This window comes from Spodoptera frugiperda, chromosome 1 (genome assembly GCF_023101765.2).
Source record: "Spodoptera frugiperda isolate SF20-4 chromosome 1, AGI-APGP_CSIRO_Sfru_2.0, whole genome shotgun sequence".
Lineage (NCBI taxonomy): Eukaryota > Metazoa > Arthropoda > Insecta > Lepidoptera > Noctuidae > Spodoptera > Spodoptera frugiperda.
Genome location: NC_064212.1, coordinates 5791877 through 5814221, shown reverse-complemented (window position 1 = coordinate 5814221; position 22345 = coordinate 5791877). Strand labels below are relative to the sequence as shown.

Sequence of the window (22345 nt, the reverse complement as noted above, 5' to 3'; positions counted from 1 at the left end):
TAGTACTACACGTCGTATCATACGCTAAAGGGTCAATAACCCTCCGTATCTACACGAACAATTTTTATCTGCTACCTACATACATTTTACATTGGGTAGCTATGTATTTTTTACGTTTTCTGACTATAAAACGTCAGCGAATATAAAATTCTGCAATAGTGCACTGACCTGTACAAATTTGTACGTTTTCTGACTATAAAACGTCAGCGAATATAAAATTCTGCAATAGTGCACTGACCTGTACAAATACCTGTATCAAAAATTATTAAGAGACACATAGTCTAAAATTGTGTTTAGTATACCATATTCTGTAATTTCAAATCAATAATTGCCATACAGTAATGAAATGACTAATGAAAAACGCGTGCTATCTTAAGCCGAAGTAAAATAACACACCGTGATTTTTATTTTACCTAAATATAGTCAATTAATTAAAAAAACACAAGCAATTAAAGATCTCAGTACAATATTACACACATGTATGTGTATAAACACAGCACACATACACAGAAACTGAACTAAATACAGTGCAACCTAGACGCAACCAATTTAATAACTTAGAAGCAACTAATAGCGAAGTTAACGAGCCAACGTATCAAAGGGCCAATATATTTTGTTTGCATACACCGCGCCGGTGGAGTTCCGCAAGTATCCACATAGAAACCACGACGCGAAAACATTTTTCATAAGCCTCTACACATACTTGTAACGTAATTTATGAAGACACCGCCTCACGGCACAACCTGAATCCTGATGAGAAAATGTTCCATACTAACTTGATGCTTTCTACGTGCAATATAAAAATCAGTGGTGATAGAAAGAAGGCTTATATTTGCATACAGTTTGTCATTTTAAGTTTCGGGGATTTGTGTACGGGTCCTGATAAATTGTTATTTAAAACTGCTCTGGTTTTTTTGTGAGGTCGTGTGATTTGAATAATGATAGTGCGATCGATATTTATAGTATAGGAATGATTCTTTTAATAGGTATGTATAGTACTTTATCTGGTTCCGAATGCGTGATCCTTTCCTTTTAAATAATTAGCGCATCACAACTACGCATTTCTATCAGTTTATTTTAAACTATTCATGTAGGTAATTACAGTACTTAATATCGTATATTGTAAGAAGAAAGTTTCCATAAATAACAATTTAATCTCACAATGATACAAAACAATATAGGTTACATAATACCAAGTTACTAACAACAATTGGACTACAAATTCCAACCTTAGTACTTGGAATTAGAGTCCTATATAGCTAGATACATAGATAGTTCTAATACTTCATGTCCAACTTGACAAATTGCACTGCGTATCAGACACGAACAGCGTCAAACGTTTAAATTGTATTAGCATTAAACAGATTGCCAGCCTATTTCGAACTACAGATATATTGAAGTACTAGAAATATTTAAAACTAAATAATATCATGTTTTTAATCACTGAAGGGACGCAGTTAGAACGCAGTAGCTCTTATTTTTATCCAATGTTGAAACCAAATTAAATATTTATAATCACAACACCATACAGTTGAACATTTACAATTGCCAAGTTCTATGCCATTTAAGTACTATTTAAATACTAAGCATAATTGTCTTTAAATGGTAAAAATACCCGACCCATCTTTGCATGCCAGGAATCACACTCGAGACCATACTATTGCATCAACAGCTTTTAAGTAGCCACTGTTGATTGAGCATTGCTTGCTGAAACTTATAATTTGGCCGGATTCCGAAACCGCACCCTTGTGCATGAAAAGCGGGAGTAAAACCTCCGGGTCGACTCGACATTACCTTACTCGAGATCAGTTGCTTTGTGGCAGGTCGACAAACGAGGCAGTTCTCTAGGCTAACCACTGGCTGCAAATAGCCAATAGGATGAAAATATAATATATATTCAAAATATGTAAACGTGGATATGTAAATAGGTTCGAAAAACGTAAATCCCTCAACTGCAACGATCAAACTAAATCGACGTTACCGATTCAGTTTCCATAGAATTTTTTTACCAACAATTTACTGCCTTTGAAAAATTGTTGTGACGGAATAAATACAAGCTACATTTTTGCTGTTAAAAGCTACTCAAAAGTAGTTTTTACATAATATGATGTAGCTATTAAATAAAAAAAGAGACTGCTTTGCTGGTCAAGTGATGGTAGGTGCGATTGCTAGGCAAGCAGTTTTTCGATATTTTTTTCTTTCACGGAGCCTGGAATAATAGGCTCACCCCCTATCGTAATGTGCACCTCTGTCTTAATGTGTACCCCTTCTGACATAAAAGGCTTGATGTTCTGACTGGCTGATAATATAAACAAAAAAAAAAAACATGTCATATTTCGCACGTTCACTGACAAAAAAATGTATTTATTTTAGTACAGTAAAATTATGATTTCCCTAAGCTGTGTGACCGAATCACTGAATATTATGTTCTTTAAATGAAATCCTATTTGTTAAGTGTCAGATTAGTTGATTAAGTTTAGGATAAAGTGAATTACATTGATTTCATTACGCTATGTGTCATTCCAAACCATTCGATCCCCAATAGGGTGTGAACGAAACCACTCTTAACCGGATTACTTTAAACAGATCAAATGGTATAAAAGCTGTTCCATATATTTTGTGTTAAATGTACACAATATGAAACACTACACTATAATAATCAGTTTTTAAATGATAGAAACAATATGTTTTTCTTTAATAAAAATATTGCCTGACACTAGTATTTCCTCTTGTGTCGTGGGTGCATTTACAAACGTACAATTTCACATACACATTACACCCAGACCCGGAAAAACAATTTGTGGATCACACAAAGAGTTGATCGATCGAATCGAATCAAACTCGCTACATGTTGCGCGGCAGCCGTTTGTCCACCGCACCAGCCGTACAATCAAAATGTTACGTCGTCTTAATTTTCTTTTACATTAAAGAAAGTAGTTTCGTTGATAATTCTCACTATTAACAACAGTAATTTTTTATTTATTTGTATAAGTTTTGTAGAATCCATAACACAAATTCGCAACCAAGTTCCTACTGCACAGATGCAAAAAATCGATGAACCATCAATACCAGGGTATCATAACTTGATTTCCGAAATACTTGCCCAATTGCCGGTCGTCGTTTTATCCGGCCTTGATTACCACCGGGCGTGGGTGTTTATAAGCCATGTAATCAGCCATCAGTGATGGTTCATGGTAAACAGTGGCCATATGATATCCATTAGTCGTTAAGCATTTCGAAATTACTTTACTATTGATTTTTATGTCTATTGTATTTGTATTTATAGGTCTGTGAGAAGATTTCCTTTTTTATTTTTAAGTCATGGAAATCTTCAAGTTCTAAATAGTATTAATTTGTGATTAAAATTATTACTGAATTCCTAAATTTTTTGTAATATGAGCTGCGGCCACCTAGCTGGTTTACCGGATCTCCGGCTCTAGGTGCAGGAGTAGGAACGGGATGGTTTTTAGTCAGTAAGAGTCTGACACTCATTCTCGCCTCACCCAAGGCGAGAAAAGGCAAAGGATGGTTTTCCCCACATAAAAAAAGTTAATCTATTTGCTTGACATTTCTATTTTCAAATACATAGCAACTTGGTTCTCAAAAGACTAATCGAATGGAAACGTTAATGTGCGTGACACAATAAGTTTTGACATAATTTGTGGAATGTCAGTGTCAATCCCACATTGATTTTTTCTATGCTGACTTTCGACTAGCGTTTTAGGAGGCAGCTCTATGCCTTCTAGGCATTTAAACATCATATCATATATTGTTTAAACGTGACATAAAAATATGATTGCTTATTATAGGTACGCATTACCTTTAAAGGGATCGAAAAATCACATGTTTTGTGTTGATATCTTATGTCCATTTTGATCCAATTTTAAAGTTATTACCAGTTTACGTTTATTAGGGTTGCTATATTATATTTTCTTTTTATTGCAAATGCAACCTGCCTATCTGTTTCTGAAATGTTGGAAATTGCAATGAAAATTTATTACACCGTAAATCACAACCCATTTTAAAAAATCTATTTTAAAAGCAAAATTAAACTTAATGTGTTAAATACAAAATTTCGAGTAAAGTTTTAATGCTGGCATAATTTAAAATAACTAGATACTAATGGTTATATACAAAATTACAGCTATTTGAATAATTAGCGCTGTCAAGTACAATGAAATTTTCACACATTTGTATCAAAATTAAATTAAGCGTCATTATGTTCACTCCGCAGACATAATTAGGGGTACACGTATTAATACATGTAATTATGCCTGTCTTTATCTAATTTACTTAATAGGTTTCGTTCATAATAAAATGTTGCAAACCTTTATCTAAAACATTTTGACAGTAAAATCATTTCCCTCCATTTTTTGACACACGAATGACATTCGAATTCGACACGTTTAGTTCTCCGTTCCAAAAAGAGATGGCGTTAGTCGGTGATCTAAACAAAAAGGACAAAGAAAATTCGTTCATTTCCTTTATTCCCTCTTTGCTTGATATTCTCTTTTAAATATCTCTTGGAAGAGTAAATAAAGTACACTAATTATGTAAAAGAAGCGAATAATTTATGCTACGTGCGCAGACCGGCGTAAGCAGAATCGCAAAGAGTTTAAAAGATACCTTTTCGAAATTAAACCTTAATCTAGATTTAAATTGCACAAAGGGTTTATCTAGTAATAAATAGTGAACTTAAGTTAGCCTGGGAAAAATCCGTTCGTTTAATCTCCCTAGAAATGTTGTGTGTTGGAAATAATTTGGCTAGATTTTCAAGTTGCAACAAAATGAACAATGCGTTAGAATGTTAATGACAAATTAGAGGACATAAATGAAATATTTATAAATTGAATGAAAGTAACTTTATAACAACTATCAGAAGTTTCCAGGAAAATATTATTCAATTAAAAATATTGGGAATGATCATTACTTTCCATTTAGTATACAAATTAACTATTTGTATACTTTGTGTAGGTACAGGATCATGTAATTTTCAGAACAGAACAATGCCATAGTAATTTTCCAATTCTGGGAAAACCTTTTAGCGGACTTTAATACTATTGGGAGCGCTCGTGAATATTGCTATTGTAACACCTACATGTAAAAAAGGAAATGTTTAGTTCCCGCAATATCTTCGTTTTTTTTTTTTACAAAGTAAGAAAGCTTGTAGGTCGCATTAATAAATCTCACCAATATTGTAAAAGTTTAAGTTTTTGAGTGTATGTTTGTTACGAATCACGTCAAAATGGATGAAGGGATGGGGATGAAATTTGGCACAAGTAGATTATGGTCTGGAAGAATACGTTGGGTACTTATTACCCCGTGGGAGCAGGTGAAGCCGCTTGTAGAAGCTAGTAATAAAATAAATTAAAAAAGAAAAATAGTTACTATATCACTTGTATGACGAGTTCCATGAAATTTAAAGCGAATCTACGAGTATTACCCTCCATACGAAAAAAAAGACATAAACTGCGAACTTTTTTTTAAGTTGTTTAAAATTAGAATACCTTTGTTTGTAAATTGGTATCACCAATCGCGTTTACAATTACCATTCAGTACTATATCTGACGCAAATTCTGTTTCGTTTCATTTAAACAAATCTTTCAGATATTCCTGCCCACCTTCCTACAAAATCTGCCGTGATATATTTGATCCTTTGTTTGAAATCCTCGTGAAAGCTTATTTGATTGATAGGGATTCTGTCATCTAGTATCCTGATCTAGATTTTGTGGAAACCTAACAGGATTTACCTATCCAGTGTCGGGATAAAATGTTTTTTTTTCTATAGGGTTACATTGTGTAGGTTTAGTGTTGAACTATGGGGGGATTATCCATAGTGCGGAGAGCTACAATAAATCGTGGCAACATGAAATCCTGAATGAAAACTCAACTCGTTTCATTCGGATTCGGACTGACATAACAAATCATGATGGCTGTTGTTTTTCGAAGGGTTAGGTTAGTGATGTACCTTTTACACTACTTTTTTGTCATGTATTGACAAACAAAAGCCTTTTTAAGATAGAAAGTTAAGGATTATATTTCACCGGGACATCATGGCGGCGGAACCAATCGCCGCCACCAACATAATGTATAGCTCTATAGAGAGTTACTCATCTGGTGTTCGCTTGGTTGCGCAACCGTTCTGGCGGCGCGACCAGCTCAGAACACAGAATGTTACTGGTCGCGTATCCATGCTTGTCGCGCCACCACTGTTACTATAGCGCTGTATGGTGTCTCACTCATTCAGCAGCAGCATTTGTTTAGCAGTTGCACTGTATTCCTAGAACTACGTCCATTTATACATGACTTTTCAAACTAAATGTTAACACATGATCAACAGTTTTAGGTAGAACGAGTAGAGTCACGTGAAATTCTCAGAACGTCTCTTTGAAACCACAGGATTACTATTCTCCAAATTATTTGCAAAAGTGGATTCTATGAAAATCCCCACAGCGTAGATAAACTAAGCCTTATGGGATTAAAGGTAAACTTTATACATTCATAACAATTATTTGTAAAAGCTAGTCCAGTCAATAATACAGATCATTTTATATTTACCTCAAAACCAAGAGATATATTTAACCACATTACGGAGTAATCTACCTTATACCTTTATGTATAAGTTAATTTTTCGCATAGCAAAAACTTCTGGGCTATTACCATACGAAACAGGGTTAAAATGTGTACACGTCTAAGTGAAATAAAAAACGCGGTAAAAATCCCACACGGGAGTAGTTAGAGGCACTCGGAATGTCAACCGCTCTTAGCTAAGTAATCAGGTTTAAAATTCATGGGGTCAGGAGAAGTCACTACCCAGGGGTGCTTTATTGGAGGAGGGAAGTTATGTTACAGTCGTATCAGTTTTCCGGAATATATGGTGGTTAGATACACACGTCATGAGATATAATGTCGTAACGGCCCGGAGGTTTAAGACCCCGTTCCTCATGCATGAGGGTTCGAAACCTTCGAACGGCAAGAACCAATGTAACTTTTTCCAAGTTATATATAATTTTTTAAGATTACTTAGTCACCACTAATAAAAAATGTAGGAGCATATCGTGGAGAAACCAGATCTTATAATTTCTAATTATAAGTTTGATATCGCCAACCCGCATTGAGCAAGCGTGGTGATTAATACTCAAATCTTCTCCGTACAAGAAGAGGCTTTTGCTCAGCAGTAGCAATAGTTATGTTAAACCATATTTGTATATTGTTTGACAAAATGATACCGTGAATGACAATCATTTGCTTACATTTCTCCGATTAAAATAAGCAAAACGAATCTATTGCAAAATGGTATGAATATTGAAATTCAATAATAATTTAGATACATATGTTTAAAATGGAAACCTTTATCTTCTATCTAGCCTTTTAAATTTTCCAATAAGACTATTGTATTTCTCTTTAAAAGCAAAATTGAATATATTTTTAAAAAAGGTACACAACAATTTTCATTTCAATTCCGTTAGTTATAATACCAATGACAGCTGCACAAAGAGAATGCCATTGTACAGGTTTATTTGCTTTCATTACCATCCTTATTTCTAATACAATAAAAGTTAATTTTGGTTGAACGAACTCGTAAATGGATTTATAAAATTGTCCAATGCTATTTCAAGATTGTTTTATTTAAGAAATTAGATAAGGTTGGCTTGGAAAGTTTTTACCTTTGGTTATAAATAGACGTTTTAATGAAAAATTATGATTGCCTGTTCAGTGAGAGGCTCTTCAATACCTTCTTCGGACTATTATGTAATTTTTTAAAACCCCCGATCGGCCATGGTGACGAGACTAACTTGACTAGACAACTATGCAGGAGATATTATAGTACACCTATGTATGTGGATGTGGGCGCAAAAGTAATGTGCACTCTCTGTTCCATCACTTTCTAAACGCGATGGGATGGTAGACCAACGAAACCGAAGAAGGTTCAGGCGCAGGACCAACGGGTTTATATGCATTTTGACGCACGGGGGTGGAAAAACCGCCAAACTTCCTGACTTTGGGCTTACAAGGGTGAATGCCTTTTTTTAAATAGGTTCCGGCATTATTTCCATGCCATACTAAAAAAGAACTATATAAAATAATGAGTACAGAAAAAAGAGTAAATCCAACAGAACGATAGAATAGACGTCATAACATTCAATGAAAATCATTTACCGGGTGATATTTGCGTCAGCCAATCAGACGGCAGCACAGAACGTAAAGGATTAGTGCCCCACACTAGTATTACACGGTACACCACTATTTTGGCCCTTTGAAACATAATCCCTATCATTTGTGTCTAGGCTTATTTGAAACCTTGATTGATTGGACTGGAACCTACGGTACTAAAGGCCGTTTTAATTTATATTGTAACACTTAATTGAACGGTAAATATTTAGGGTAGGTACACACTGGTGTTTGTGTTCTAGTGCTCACTTCAGAGTGATGCTTTTGTTTTGTATACGCTTTTTATGATACTAATAACGTTTTTGAATAGGTATTACAATAATTTGTAATTTGTTTTTGAAATAGTACTGTTCTATACGTAGGTATAAAGCACCGTACTTAATACAGTTATAGTATACACCATGACTTAACATGGATTACCATAAATTATCAAAGCCATCATAAGTTCACTACACAAGAGACACAACATAAAAAAAAATGTCACAGAATTCGACAAGTCACAAGACAAAAAAATATATATAAAACAAAAGAACAAGAAAAAGTCAGGTATAAAGTAGGTATAAGGAAATAATCAAAACGCTCATTATTTTGATCTCGGCAAGGAATCTTTTTAATAAGAAATTTGTCTTAATTCAAGTCCAATGACTTTATTCACCCGATGTCGTTCCCGAGTAATGTTAATGAGATAATTTAATTTCGACGTTTCTTGATGAAATGTTTAAGGGATGGCTTTTGTCTTGCTAATATATATTTTTACTCTGCTGTTATAAGGGTGTTTTCAGTTTATGGTTGTACTAACTTCTGCCAGCGACTTCTCCCGTAATTCCATGGAATAAGAAGTAGTTTTTGTGTTATATCTGACCATAATCTACCCCTGTTTTAAATTTTATCCCGATCCCTTCAGTCGTTTTCACAAGATTGAGTAACAAACATGCACATAAACACACAATCTCACAAACTTTCGCATTTATAATATTAATAAGATAATAAGAAGTGGCAAATTATGTGAAAGATTGGTGTCTTTAAATAAATATTTTTGATTATATGACACTGTACCTATGTAAAAGGCTATATTTTCCAATTTCTGATTGAAAGTTACTCCTAAAAACCACCAAACAATACAAAAAGAGCCTAAATAATCCTATAATCACAGCAGAACACTCAAAAGTCTTCAAAATAAATAATTTACAGAACTACCCCATATACACAGAAACGGTTATTTAATCACACAACCGGATAAGTTAGACAGATTGAATACTAGCCGGGTATTAATAAAATACCCAAAGATTTCCACGCGCAGCACTAGTGTTAATAAATCACAAGAAATAAGCAGTTAACCCTAGACTATCCCTATCCTATCGCCGGCAGTCATTAGGTCGTATCGGAGAACTATACATCACTAACAATCCAGAAAATTGACCATCGAAATATGTACTAACGTTGTCAAATTGTACTGCTATTTCATATTTGTATTTGTATTGAAATGTCTATTGTTTTGTGTATTTCGTTATTTAGTCTCGTATTTAGGTTTTCTTGTATTTGTATAAAGGTGAGAATTTGTTATTTAGATAAAAAAATGTATTTAAAGATTTAAATCAATCAAACAGATCTCGAACTATGTCATTGAATTTAATATTTTCACTCTTTAACTTGGTGTAGCTATAGCGTTCAAATGCAATTTGTATAGGAAAACAAAAACTAAACTAACTACTAAGCTACAATTTTACGATAAAGTCTTAGTAAATTTTATTTTACTGGTAAAATTTATTTTACTGGTAAATTAAAAAAGTATTTAGTCTCTAAGTGATTTTCAGATGAAAAAAATACTTGTAGTGTCCTATACCTTACGTAAAAAAAAAACATGAAAAAAGGTATTATATCGTAAATCACAGGTTCTTTTTCTTTTCAAAAAAGAAGATATAATGAAAGTTACTTAATTTATTATCTTATCGTTTATGAACTAAAGATTCATTTTTTATTTAAAATAAAGTCTCCTTTGGTGTCTATCGTCTGAGATCTCAACTAACAACTACACAAAATAATGTAGCAAACGGATAGGAAATTATATTTTGTTATCAGCTCGCTCCAGTAGAGATTTTGCTTATAATTTATTCCAAAAATATTATAATATTTGAGCTTGGTCTCGGGGCCTATTTAAAATCTATGCCTACGTTGATTGGCGAAGGGTCTGATAAAAAAAAATATGTCTCTTCTAGTGGCCATGTATATTGTTAAAGTAACTGATAAAGATTTTTTTGTAATTACCTTCAGAAAAAGACATGTTTTATAAGTCTATTAAAGCAAACACATTCATTATTTATCATGTAAGTGAATTACGTAATTCATATGAGCATAAACGAACCAAAAATCTCATTTGCTACGTGTGCGAAGTAATCGTAAGTCCCCTTGAACACACACAAAAAAATCATCAAAATCAATCCAGTACGAACAAGAAATTGTGATGTTTTTCATGGTTTTAACTAAAAATATTTGTCATTATCTATCTACGATATTAAAAAATAATTATCTAGTCCACGAATTCAAATTTAAAATTCTTTTAGCTTACAATGTAAAAAAATTCAGTAAAACAAATCCAATTTTATCGATCTGCATTAAAATAACAAATAATAAGAATCTAAACGAAATATTGGCCTATCAAAAACACATGTACGTTAGCATGAACCAGTAAAAAATGGACTTACCGCACTCTAAAACTACCCCGAGGCTTTTAACAGGATTTTGAGTGTTACAACTCTGTAGGCCAGTAACGGAATCCGGTAACAATTTTACTCTCTTTCTGGGTAAAAATGAAGAATAGAACAGTAAAAATACCTGTTCTAGATACGACCGTTGAATTCCATACCTTTGTTCGTAGAATACGTTCAAAAATGTTAGTTCAGATTTGTTTTAGTTGATACTTCTGTGTATAAACTTACTTCTATTATTATTTCAATTTTAAATGCTCATCGTGTAGTGTCAAACCATATTCAAAATTCGAATGTCGAAAAATATTTAAATTATTCTGTTTTTAACCTTACCAGCTAGGATTTTTTTTTTATAACCAAAGAGTTCTGTTTCCGTACACCCTAAAACGTCAGCTAAACGAATTCGTGAAGTGTCAAATCATATTCAAAATAAGAATGTCGAAAATATATAAATTGTATAGTTTTTAATCTTACCAGCCAGGATTACTTTTTTTTTATTATAACCAAAGAGTTCAGTTTCTTTACAAACCAAAAAGTTAGCTAAACGAATTAAAAAAGTTAAATATAATTTACATTTTAATTAAAATAACCTACACATATTAATCCCAAATACCTCTATCCACATTAATTGCTTAAGCAAACCAAATACATCTGAAAATACGTTCCGTATGCCATTTGTAGTTAGTATTTCGGCTAAATTCTCCTCTCCATAGGTACACAAGTTCGTGGTTACTGTTCTGTAATAAACATAGTTTCTGTGCAGGTAACTGCTGGGACACACAGCCTGTGTGTGCTTACAGTGACCCGGTAACACCCTGTGTAATGTCAACTTTATAACTCGTGAATATTTGAATTTCGAATTTAGTTCGAATGTATTTTTTTGTAATTAATTTAGTAAATATTGATTTTGGCGTGTGCCAACAGGGGTTTATTTTTTATTTTAATGTTTTTTTAGTAAATGGCATGTGTCATTTGTATGTGTATGTGGTGTTGGGTGTTATGTGTATGTGAACTTGTATATTTGTAAATGCATCCACGACACAGTAGTGTGAGGCAATGTTATTTTTTTAAACAAAAATTCATGTTAAAAGACAATATGAAATTCATATAATTTTTTGACAAGCTCCGTCGAATTTAAGTCCTTTAATCTACGTGAAAACATATCCCCTTAACCCATTTAACAAATAAAAATATGAAAACTAATTCAAATGCAAACTACCAACATTATAATCCACAATTTATCATCATGATCTATCAAATACAATTATTATTATTAGGAGTGACATAACACATAACTAAATACTAATTTGTGGTATTATCTGTCATATTATACAGTGTTAGAGGTCAAAGCTGATTGGCTGATTTGAACTGTTGTTGTTTTACGAAATTAGGTCGGTATTAGTTAATTATTGATTGTTTGACGTTAGATTAGTGTTACACGACTTGTGATTGGTTGTTGGCACTGTAAGTGGTTGAAAAAGCTTATGGTTAAAAAAAGGTGGAATTTGCAATAAATCTTGTTCTTCATACCAGCCACCATTGATTTTTATATCTGAAACGATATCCTTCCAAAAATAATAGTAAATGTTATATTTTAGTATCGTATAAAGCTGAAGAGTTTGTTTTTTTTTGTCTGTTTAAAAGCGCCGATATCCGAAACTACTTGTCCGATTTGGCATTTTTTTCGTATAGCCTAGTCCTTTTATCGAGGAAGGCTGTAAAACATCTAGCTAGCATCACAAAGCTTTAGCGACTTATACCTTTTACCTTTATTATTTCCGATAAAAAAAACACATTTTACCTTAAAATAAAATGGATAAAAAGGCAACTGTTTTTCAACATTACACATTAATTAAAGGTAAAAGCTTATTGTGTTCTTAAATATTGATGTAAAACTTCACATAGGTACCTAAAGTACCGTCATTGTGGAAATCAAATTGATTGCGTTAATTATTACGTCATGTTTCCAACATGGAACCTTGCATCAGAAATTCACGATGTGAATTTAATCCAATTAATTTTAAATATTTTCCCGAAACCATAATGTATAAAGTTTTTCCAAAATTAAATTAAACTAACGGGTTAATGCTGATTATTTTTTTATACTTACAAAATCATTATCAAAATATTTTGAAAAATATAAAATGTTATGTAATTTATTGGACTGGTAAACCAAAATTTTCAGCGGACACCGTGCTGTTTTCCCAAAAAATTTCGAAAATCTAAAAGCCCCAGGTATATTTTGAAAGACCCTATAATCAGACCGAAGACCCCCATATTTGATCTACGCAACGTCAAGTCTTTTATCCCCGAAGGGGTAGGCAGAGGTACACATGCACGTAATGCAAAAGACCTAAGACCCCAAATAAGACCTAAGACACCTTACTCGTCATATTTCCGATCGACCTGCTCGACCAACAAAACCTTAACAGACATCAATATATTGTAGTCACTCTCAAACTGATTCTAAAATGTTGTACAACTTAAAAGCCAGTGTGTCACGCAGGTTATGTCCCAACTCCTCGTGCTAGTGGAATCTCATAGATATCTCGCTGTAGATTCCATACACCGACTGTTCACTACTATTCACCACGTTTCACCATTCACCACTGTTCACTATTCACAACATTCACTTGTTTTCGTTTTCAGAACTCGGACGGATTTATTTTAAAATAACTCGTTGTTCGTTACCTACTGTTGTTTCTGTATGCGTATGTAGTGTTTGGTCAAAGTTTTAGTGTTTAATTTAGGTGTAATGTTTTTTTGTTATGTGGTGAATTGAATAGGTTAATAATTCTGCACGTGTGTAGGTTAGAAATCGCCTAAGGACACTTGAAACACCAGAGGTGTTACAAGTGCGTTGCCGGCATTTTGGGGTTAGTGAATTTAAGGGTTGTAGTCGAAGGGGATAGGAAGATTAGGAGTGAGATATTTGGGCCTCCAGTAACCTTATTCACACAACGCAAGCGTAGTTTCATCAAAATTGTGTCATTCATACGTCAATACAGTGATTTAGAAACCCTATTCACAAAATCCTAGGTCATACACGAATCCAGCTCTCAATGCATAATTCCTAGTGTTTGGTAGCACAGAACTGAAATAGGTCCTCCATTTAGGTAAATAAGCCGCTTGCAGCTTTCAGGGGTATTGTGTTTAAAACAGGAGAGAATTGAGCTACCAATGCTACATAAAATTCCACTTCAATCGTTTAAATTTAATGATTTACAGATATATTTTTTTTAGTTTTCAATAGACTGCGAAACTCAGGGCGTCGGATCCGACTATTGGGTCGACTAAAGCAATTTTGAGGAATTTTCGGTTATTGTAAACTTATCTGTAATAGCAGAGTCTAGAATTAGGCGTGGTATATAGGTTCGCCTTCAATTATTTATTTATTAGAGACTTCATGTAATCAGTACCCTTAGTACGAGTTTGCTTTATGTTTAAAGTAATCGAAACAAGAGCGCGTTCGGCGCTCTGATTGGCCGTGTTCAAATAAATCAAGCAATGAAAGCAAACCATACTAAGGGTACTGGTATATGGCACCGATAGCGTTACAATTATTTATGTATTAGAAGTTCATTCAGGTTATAGGACCAATAAAATCGAGATTTAAAAATTATATGAGCTATGTTCATTCTCATGTTATCTTACCGTTATTCATCTTTTCAAACCAGTTGCAAATTATTACAAATCATTACAAGTAATAATACCTTAACATAAATGATACTAGCTTTACTTAGCCGCCAACCACACTTGATTTAAATCCACAGCGGCTAATAATTAACCGCCAAACTAATTATTATTGCAACCAGGAAGCCTTGTAAAGCCTCTCGTTACACTACTATTTGTCACAGATAAATCATTCAAGTTACGTCGTGTGCATGCGGTTAAAAATTCAGATACAACTTTGATTAATTTCAACGTTTCGGAGGTCTAGTTTAGTGAGTTATGATGGCGGATCGTAAGATTTTAGAATGATTTTATGGATGAAACGTGAAGTGTAAATTGTATGTGTAATTGTAACCAAACATGTTTGTTATATTGATGTGTTTAATAGGTTGTATTGCATCGGAAATTTTGTGTATTGTAATGAAACTATATTTAACCCAGTTTAACAAACAGTCACAAATCAACTAACACTATTAAAACAAAAGCACCCCACCACAACCGGCACAGTAGCGGCTAAACAACACGAGATCAAGCGTAATACACTCGAACATAATTGTATGACGCCATTATCTCTGAATTTAGATGTAGTGTCGCGTTAAGCGCTGATCGTATAGCTTAATTATCTCCCTCCATACAGCAGTTCAGTCAAGCCGCTGGATTACAAACCGCCGCGCCTGTTTATCAGCTGAAGCCTTTGAAGCGATTGGTTTTCGCATCATCTCCCTCATTCGACTGCCTACTCACATAATAGAGCCGTCACCGTTCACCTGGAAATATTCCAATATATTTCGTTGAGAACGTAAATATTTTCATCCAGACAGCACCGCGGTCAGTGCATCCAATTAATGCAGGCGTTGGATGAAGTCGTGCCGTTTGTAAAAATCGCCTTTACGCTGCGTCGAATGAAAACACATTGCCGGACTATAGCCGGGCGCCGCCGCCCGCCGCCGGACGGCTCAGCCGCCCCGGGCACCGTCCCGCCATAATTATGACATAAAACCTGATAGTGTTCCGCTCACAAAAGATATTATTTGCCATAATCATTATGAATAGAGGTTATGTAAGTACGCGTAAGTGCGTACACGTGGAGCTTAACTCTAACGTATGTGTAGTAGGTAAGGTGACACGGAATATTTGGTGCACAGTTACAAAGCGTAATTTTAACGCATCTGAAGTACTAATAATAACTTTTTAGGTTATTATCACTACTTTATGTTAAACAATCGTTGTGTATTTGTCACCAATTGTCGTGAATTCCTCTTAATAAAACAATTTGTCTGCTCACGAAGTCAGTGTAAGACTAACTAATTTTCCAATCGAAGTGAGTGTTGACAATAAATCAAATATTTCCACCCATCAACTGTCAGAAACATGAAGATCAAGCGAAACAATATTTGTGAATGGTGCGGGTTCGGCCCGCGGCAGTCCGGCACGTGTTTGCCTAGGCCGGCTGGCCATATTTGCCGTTGGTGTCGCCAGCGCCGGTCCCCACATAACCACTAATCATATTTTATGGTGCCCGCTTAACTCAAATATTCGATTTGGATTAAACGACGCAAGGAAAAAATGCGACGCAATTTTCCATGTTTTATGGGAGATTGTAATTTGAGGAGCTGAATTAATTCTATCGATCGACTAGATGTCATCGTAAATTTACAAATGCGGTCGTTGTCGTCAACTAATGATCGGAAATCGTTCGGCAGTAACCTGCCCGAGTGGTATAGGGTTAATAGCGTCGTAGGCGTGCGAGCTCAAATTCGATATTGTATAATTATATTTATCATAAACCCAATCACAATAATTTTAATTCATAATGATTCAATATTGGTAAATGTAAACAATAGCTTTCCAATATGAATTGCGGAGAGGGACGATCCTTTAACCCATGAAAATGTGTAATTGTCACGACACTATCCCACAATTTACGTTTGATATGCGAATGTTCCGCGTGACAACACGCGTAGCTTGTCATGCGTCACGTGACTGATAGCTTTAATATAGTCCCGTTGATTATCCAGCCGAGCGGAAACGCCAAACGGTAATCTAGATTTAATACCACGGCTCATCGCGGCTCGGCCTGCCTCGGCATTGTCCTTGTACCTACGCACTACGTATCAATACACCCGTCCTGTTAATTGAACTGTCTGTAAGACTTCATAAGTGAGAGTCCCCTGTGTATTGACAGCTGTCACAAAACTCGATTAGGACGATCTCGATTACAGAACGGATCATTTAAAATTCGAATCGAGAACTCATTCGAATTGTACTAGAATAGAACAAAATTCAAACCAGTAACATTCTATATTTGAAAAAATCTCTTAAAAGCCGATAAATTCAAAACTAGAAGCTACTGGAGTTCGAATTTAAAAATGTCTTTTAAATAAAGTTAAAGCGGATAGTGGAAGTTGGAAGACTGAAATAAAAATAGCAGCCAGTGTTTGAGTTGTCTTTTAAATTGCTTGCTTAGGTAAAACTAGGGCTAGGCTACACCATCCGACCATTTATTGTAATTAGCGTGAGGCGACTAACACAATACAATTTTCTTTGTTATTTCTTCAACTATTCTACGCCTCATAATAATTTAATTAAACTTAAGTCCAGAAGCCCCTTTTTACAGATAGGTACAAATTATTAACGGTACACAAATAAATTTAGATATTACGTTAATGGAAGGTCGAAAACACAGGCTGTGTTTTGTTGTCCATTCAATATTTTTCATATGAATCACAGTCAAAAAGTAATTTAAAACCATTTTCAAATGCCGACGAAAACATTGTGTCAGACGTAATAAAGCTGGGAATAGCATTCTAATGAATGATATTGGTCCTCCTGTGGGATTACAAGTTAATCCTCTTGAAACGGAACCAGTGGCGGGGGAGTGCGGTCTGCGGGACGCTACGGTAGGTAATAAAATTCTTACGTCATCAGTGGACCGTCCGACTGCGGGCTCAAGGTATTACCGCCTCATCTGCTTTGTTTTTTTTTTTAATTTAATTCACGGATCATTTCCCCCGAATTAGCAAAGTTGAATTTTGATTCTGTAATTCGGCGATTACTTTAAATTAGGAATTGCTAATTAGCTGGTTCCAGCTAAATGGCACAAACTGGCAATTCTTACCCTCTGCTCGTACTAGTACCTACTGAAATTTCATTACTTTTCTCTAACCTCTTTTAAAGAATATAAAACAGCAAGCGACGTCGGTACCTACGTACATTTGTTTCGCAGAATGCATATCCTGTGCGGCAGTAAAGTCTCAAGGTAGCTAAAATAAAATTATTATAAACCTGAGTCACAGCGCGGATCGTGACATTTCTCGCTCACGATATTCAGTCGTTAGGCGAGATTTTCTTCTCGAAACCTTTGAGTAAACTCTTATTTTTACGAAGTATTCCGCCACTAGCAGTCTCTCCTTTGTTCCTTCGTCTATACAATGACATTACTTCAAACCGTAAAGCAAGCGTAATAGTTGACACTAGTAAAAGCTTTCGAGGTCGTGGAGCATAAAAAGAAAACAATATTAGAGTTGCGGTTCGGGGGGCACATTAATATACATTTGGCGGAGAGTCGCGGGGCGGGCGCGGGCGGGCCGCAATTTCATCACAAATTGAACAACAAAATAAAATTAGCCAGCCTTATTTATTTCAGTTACTCAGCCATTACAGGTGAATTAAGTTGACGGCGACGTAAGCCCGCAGTGACAATAGTTCGCTCCGAATTAATCGAAACAACAACGCCGCGTACAATACGAAGCCAATTTGAAACCAGATGAAAGCATTACTTTCTTAATAAAAGGGTGGAACAGAAGATTAATGTTTTCGTTATTTTCTCTCTATCACATCACAATACTCAGTTAATTAGTTTAAATAACAGTATTTCGCCAGACGCGCAAACAGAGACCCCTAATGAAGGCAACCAATTCTCGGGGCTGAACCGAAACGGTCTTTCATTTCAGGCTTAGAGGCGCAGGGCGTCGCAATACGCCAGCGAGTTTGCCAAAAACAAGCCCAATAACGGTCTGGCAAACAGTACAAATGATGCGTTAGTGACAAAACGACGTACAGGCGTCCCTCTCGTGCCGCGCCACGGAGCGGAGACAGACGCGTGACGAGCACGACGGGAAACAAGACAGGTTATTATCTCCCAACGAGCCAAAATACGTCAGAAAACCTCAGATATTTTCCACACGTCCTCGGGTATTCGCTGGAGACTGGAAACGAAAATTAGTTACTGAACATTCCTTGTTTTTGTCTGAATGCGTTGCGTGATTTTCATTGTTAAAGAAATAACAAACGCCACCTTTGAAATTGAAGTACGCGCGCTGAATACCAAGGAGAAGGCACACGTCGCGTCGTGCGCGGGCCGCTCTTGTTTAGCTCCTGGTAACCCGAGTGTCCGCTACTTTTAAATTAAATTATGTCTTCTACGTCTTTTGTGGTAAAGCCACTCCGACTACTTGGGACGGAAAAAGTAAAACGTGATAAAGTCAGGTTAGCAGCGGGTCTGTGTGAGCAGCGGCCGCGCACTGTAATGATATCCTCTGTCGCATATTTCTGAGCAGACCGTTGTTCCCGCGATGCCGCTTTGTATTCTTTTGCTTAATTTTTTGCCGGATTAATTTGTCTGCGTATTCAAATTGCAAATTGTGAGATAAAAGGATGACCTTTTTACATTTGTTTTGCGAAAGATCCGGGATTTTTCCCGAAAAATATCGGTATAAAAATGAAGCTGGAACGCAGAATAATATGGTGTTAATTTTTGAAAAATGTTTATAGGGAATGCCAGTAGAATATTGTGTGTAACAGTATCAGTATACGTTCCGGCACAAAGCAACACGTCGCGGTTGATAGAGGGTGACATTTTCTTAAGTTACGGCATTCTCTTACCGATTCAATATCCTTTTTCTAGTTTGTTCGTGTGGCGTATCGTGGTATTCTTACACACATTCTCACCTGAGGTTGTAATAGAGACAAACAAAAAACACAAACAACACAACATTATAAAAGTAATTTAGTATCATCGTAATATAAATAAGTAGGTAGGCTATAAAGCTTATTCGAAGTAAGTATTTTATACGATGGAGGTAAGTACACAATTTTTATTACGCACATAATCGGAATTCCGCTTTATGATAAACGCAAGCCCGCGGCAATTTTTCGATATCGGTACCGGACCTCTGAATTCTACGCCATTTGTCTTCCAAATTGCCCATCTTTCAAACATAAATATGTACTGCAACCCCCAAGTAAATTATTAAAATACGAACGTAAACACACGCGGGCAATTGTGCACGCACCACGATTTAGGTTAATATTCAAATACAAAACGAGAAGTTATAATGCCTGATACTCAATTGTAAGAATAAATAAAAGTAAGAAAGAATCCTCCTTTGACGATTTACTTTACGTCGAGTGTATGAAAACAGACAACAATATTCTATTGTAGCGATTGCTAAATTCTTACAAGGAATATTTTCAATTCGGCGCCGCTCGAGCAAGCGTGGCGTCCCCTCCCTATATTTTCCTGTATATTTTTTCCCCTCTCTATGAAGAAGTCATAAATCACGTGGATGTAAATCTGTACCATCCAGTTGCGGATGAGTGACGCGCCATTATCGCCAGTCGTCGGAGCCCGCCACAGGCCTAAAACTTGACGCCGTACTAAACTTTTAACTCCGACAATCCATTTTATCCGTACTATGATAACTTGAATAATAGTAACTTTAAAATCATGTTGATTGTAGAGAAGACACCGGTTGAACTTTGTTATTGTTAATGTTTAAGTAATTAAGTAAGAACACCTACGCAGTTGAGAAGGTTGCGATTAATTAAATAACGTTTGTTAATGACTTGTTGATGGGCTTAAGTGGAAGATCTGGTTTGCTGTCTAGTGGTTAAATTCGGAAATAATTACTGTTACTTACTTTTCAGCTTTAAGGTCGGCTTTAGAACAACCATTTTACACAGTAAAATAATTTATCGCTTAAAGTAACGTAAATTATATTTACAGTTTATACATAATAGATACTTGTGACCTAGGTCTCCAGTCTTATCCTAGACAACAAGCCAAACGATTACTTACGCAAAACCATCCACTTACTTTACCTTCTAAATAGAAAAACACACAAAATACGGTCTGCTACAAGAAAAACATTAATCTAATAAAATAATGGAACGTCACACACGGAGATTTTGTTTGTAAAGAATGTTATTGTTCATAATAAGCCAACACGTCGTTGGGTGGGACATCCATCATAGTCCGGGAGTCACGAGTCGGTCCATCCGTCACCCAGCCTGATGATCTAAAAGCCAAGATTCCACTTTCGGAAAGATTGCTCACAAGTTGGGCTACATTGCGGCTATTTAATCATCTCGCCCTGATATCCTGCTCGTAGTAAATTGAAAGCATTTTACTGCTAGCCGTGTTATCAACCCAGATCTCTATTTGTTTTGTATAAGAGATTGTATATTTTTTTTCATTGTAGAACAAGTTTCCTTAGTTTTTACAGCAAATCCCAGACTTTGCCTATCGTTTTCCAAAAGATACTCAAATTAGAAGTTATCGCTGCTAAACTCATGAGTAATTATATGTCCCGCTCCATAAAAAATCTTCTAACTTTCATCTAAGGAAAAGAAAATTTTCCTTACCATTTTCCAGAAGGAAAATTTTACGAAATATTGAAAATGTTGTTCGGTTGTAGGTATAATAAATGTCTAAAGTTGATATGTATGTTTTTTATTTTATAAATCATTGTTTGTTTTTTGTAATAAAATATATACTTATACCGTTTTTCTTTCATTTCAGGTACGGCGAAAATCTATAGACTTGTTGAAATTTTATCTCGAAAGTGGGCTGAGCGAAAAAGGTAAGTTACATAAAATATTTACGAAATTATTTTGTAGAAAAGATTCAGAATTCTCTTAGATTTTCCAACATGAATTTTTAAAAATGGTTTTTATTCTAAATCAGAGAACTCGTGTCAATATGAAGTGGTCTCATTATTTCGAAATAAATAAACCATTAAAATAACATTTGACGAATTGCAAAACTTCATAAATCTCTTCAAAACACGGAATAAAATTTCAATAAATGTAATACCGAATACGATAGATACAAAATTGTATTAAACAATAAGTTCCCAAGTTAAATATCAAAGAAACGCCAGCTAACACTGCTAATTACATCCGTCATCCTGTCGGCATCGCAAATCTAATTAGTTCACAGTTTAAAATTTTAAAATTTACAATTGTTCTTCCTAACTAGTACCGTTCAAAAGTTGGCAGAATTTAAACTTAATCAAATTGGCTGCGGTCGCCGTTAAACCTATTTTGAAACAGACTTCACCTCACTTAAACGGGTTACTTTAAATAGCACTTTAGCTAAGAATTGCTAACTTTTATATTTGCATTTATTATTTTCATCTGTTAGTATAGGAAATGAAATAGTGTTCAGCAAAAGAGTATTTATTTAACTGTGAAGAATAAAGTGAATTGAGTGAACTAGTTTTGCCTCGGCTCGCCCTTTGCTGTCGACTTTTGTAGTTATCCGTGTTAAAATCTCTTCTTCAGTTATTCTTTCTTCCTGTATTTACTTTTTAAAGTATGAACACTTTTTGAGTATTTATATGACATCTCTTATTTAGAAAAGACTAGTTTTTGCCAGCAGCTTCGCCCATTTTTTCATGGGATAAAATGTATACTATCATCCTAGTCAGCTCATACCCTGTCTGTATACAAAATTTGATCAAAATCTGTTCAGTAGTTTCAACTGATCCTACTAATATTATGAAAGTTTGTGA

General features: G+C 35.0%; 1 protein-coding gene across 5 annotated transcripts in view; it reads left to right on the top strand.

The window, feature by feature from the left end:
* The window catches only part of LOC118273257 (protein muscleblind), a 237237-nt gene that overhangs the window by 8444 nt on the left and 206448 nt on the right, over nucleotides 1-22345 (top strand). For 2 of the 5 annotated variants that reach the window (XM_050695838.1, XM_050695264.1), the window contains exon 2: nucleotides 21352-21412. The exons of the other annotated variants lie outside the window; for them this stretch is intronic. The gene's annotated coding sequence lies outside the window, so the exon portion shown is untranslated. The remainder of the gene's footprint in view (nucleotides 1-21351; nucleotides 21413-22345) is intronic. 5 annotated transcript variants of the gene reach the window in all.